Raw genomic sequence first — 3,286 nt, forward strand, 5'->3', positions numbered from 1 at the left:
GTCCTCGAGGTCGCCGCCTGAAGAGGAGCTCGAAGGGGGTGAGGCCCATGGACGCTTGGGGACACTCCCGAACGGCGAAGAGCACGTAGGGAAGGAGGAGGTCCCAGTTTCTTCCTTCCTCGTCTACCACCCGGCATAACATCTGTTTTAGCGTCTGGTTGAATCTTTTGACCAGTCCATCAGTTTGCGGTGATAGACCAACGTCTTGAGGTGTTTCACCTGCAACAGCCGGCACAGATCAGACATTAGTTTGGACACAAAAGGCGTACCTTGGTCGGTCAGAATGTCCTTTGGGATCCCCAAACGACTGAATAGGAGTACCAGATCTCTGGTGATGTTGTGGGATTTGGCTTTGTGGCACCGCCTCGGGGTATCGGGTGGCATAGTCCAGGATGACGAGTATGTACTAGTGGCCCCGGGAGGACTTGGGGAGCGTCCCTACGAGGTCCATGACGGGATTGGGTCGCCGGCGGGGGCTTCCTGTGGGTGGTACGCTGACACTGAGGGCACCGTTGACAGAAGGCCCAGGTCTCTGCATCCATCCCCAGCCAGATGAAGTGTTCCTTCAGTTTTTCCCCGGTGTTTCGGGCCCCCAGGTGACCCCCGAGCAGATGGGCATGGGCCAGGTGTATCAGCGTTTGGGTTCGGGTCTTGTGGACTACCAGGAAATCCATGGTTTCCCCTCTGCACTGGGTCCAGTGGTATAGCAGGCCTCCCCTGACTAAAAAGTAGGAGGCGGGTAGCCTGTGTTCTTGGTTTTGGTAGACTCCCTCAATCTGACGCACCTGGGCCCAGCAATGCTTCAGGCGGTCGTCCTCTTTCTGCTCCCGGCCGAAGTTCCTCTGCTGGCTCACCTGTTGAAATACAGACGAGAATGGGTTAGGGGTGTGTGCAACTTACCTTTGGCTGGGGCGTTCTTCTTGCCCCGGACCATGAAGGCCGGCCAGGCCGGGGCCTCCTTCCTTCGCTGGGCTGGTTTTGGCGGGTCCGGAGTGCGGCGGCCCCCTCCGGCTGGCCCGGAGTCTTGACCCGATCCACTTTCATCGGTCTGGTCTCCTCCTGAGGCAGAGCAGGCAGTTTCGGATGACCTCTTTTCCTTCGGCAGTGCTGGTGGTCGGGCCAATGTGGCAGCCCCTTCCGGGAGGGCTATGGGGTTGCTAACCATCCCTGCCAAACTCCAAGAGGGGCAGGGCAAGTTCGAGAGCAGTTAGCAGCTCCTTTGGGTTCCCGGGCGTGCATATTCCCACGACTCAGCGCTCTGGGGGCGGCAGAGCTTTCAGGAACCAGTCCATGGCCACCTTTTCTGCCACCTTGGTGGCAGTGCACTGGTCAGGGTGGAGCCACCATTTGGTGAGGCGTAGGAGGGTGTTCATTTGTCCACGGGGCTGGGCCCTCGGCCGGTAGCTCCACCGGTGGAACTTCGCTGCCACCTGGTGGGAAGTTCCATGCCATGCCAGGATCTCCTTTTTTATCTCTCCATAGTACGCCGCATCCTCCGGAGAGAGGGCATAGTATGCGGTGCTTGCTTCTCAGGAGAGCAAAGGACCAAGGATGTGCGGCCAGGCTTCCATGCCCCAGCCTTCTCGGTGGGCGACCCGTTCAAAGGTCTCGAGGTAGGTCTCGATGTCGTTCTCTGGGGTCAGGCGGGGAAGAAGGTGCCGGGATTCTCGGCCAAGGTCCCAGAGGGCGAGGCCGCTTTCAGGGCCAGCAGCTTCCGGGTAGCAACTTGCAGGCTTTGGGTGAGCTGCTGTGTTGTGGCCTGCTGCTGGAGGCTAGTCTCCATGAGATGTTGTAGCGTGGGGTCCATGTTAACTACAGTGAGGGAAAAAAGAATTTGATCCCCTGCTGATTTTGTACGTTTGCCCACTGACAAAGAAATGATCAGTCTATAATTTTAATGGTAGATTTATTTGAACAGTGAGAGACAGAATAACAACAAAAAAATCCAGAAAAATGCATGTCAAAAATGTTATAAATTGATTTGCATTTTAATGAGGGAAATATGTATTTGACCCCTCTGCAAAACATGACTTAGTACTTGGTGGCAAAACCCTTGTTGGCAATCACAGAGGTCAGACGTTTCTTGTAGTTGGCCACCAGGTTTGCACACATCTCAGGAGGGATTTTGTCCCACTCTTCTTTGCAGATCTTCTCCAAGTCATTAAGGTTCGAGGCTGACGTTTGGCAACTCGAACCTTCAGCTCCCTCCACAGATTTTCTATGGGATTAAGGTCTGGAGACTGGCTAGGCCACTCCAGGACCTTAATGTGCTTCTTCTTGAGCCACTCCTTTGTTGCCTTGGCCGTGTGTTTTGGGTCATTGTCATTCTGGAATACCCATCCACGACCCATTTTCATTGCCCTGGCTGAGGGAAGGAGGTTCTCACCCAAGATTTGACGGTACATGGCCCCGTCCATCGTCCCTTTGATGCGGTGAAGTTGTCCTGTCCCCTTAGCAGAAAAACACCCCCGAAGCATAATGTTTCCACCTCCATGTTTGGTGGGATGGTGTTCTTGGGGTCATAGGCAGCATTCCTCATCCTCCAAACACGGCGAGTTGAGTTGATGCCAAAGAGCTCCATTTTGGTCTCATCTGACCATAACACTTTCACCCAGTTGTCCTCTGAATCATTCAGGTGTTCATTGGCAAACTTCAGACGGGCATGTATATGTGCTTTCTTGAGCAGGGGGACCTTGCGGGCGCTGCAGGATTTCAGTCCTTCACGGCATAGTGTGTTACCAATTGTTTTCTTGGTGACTATGGTCCCAGCTGTCTTGAGATCATTGACAAGATCCTCCCATGTAGTTCTGATTCCTCACTGTTCTCATGATCATTGCAACACCATGAGGTGAGATCTTGCATGGAGCCCCAGGCCAAGGGAGATTGACAGTTCTTTTGTGCTTCTTCCATTTGCGAATAATCGCACCAACTGTTGTCACCTTCTCACCAAGCTGCTTGACAATGGTCTTGTAGCCCATTCCAGACTTGTGTAGGTCTACAGTCTTGTCCCTGACATCCTTGGAGAGCTCTTTGGTCTTGGCCATGGTGGAGAGTTTGGAATCTGATTGATTGATTGCTTCTGTGGACAGGTGTCTTTTATACAGGTAACAAGCTGAGATTAGGAGCACTCCCTTTAAGAGTGTGCTCCTAATCTCAGCTCGTTACCTGTATAAAAGACACCTGGGAGCCAGAAATCTTTCTGATTGAGAGGGGGTCAAATACTTATTTCCCTCATTAAAATGCAAATCAATTTATAACATTTTTGACATGCGTTTTTCTGGATTTT

The sequence above is a fragment of the Ictalurus punctatus genome, chromosome 6, assembly GCF_001660625.3.
Source record: "Ictalurus punctatus breed USDA103 chromosome 6, Coco_2.0, whole genome shotgun sequence".
In the NCBI taxonomy this organism is placed as follows: Eukaryota; Metazoa; Chordata; class Actinopteri; order Siluriformes; family Ictaluridae; genus Ictalurus; species Ictalurus punctatus.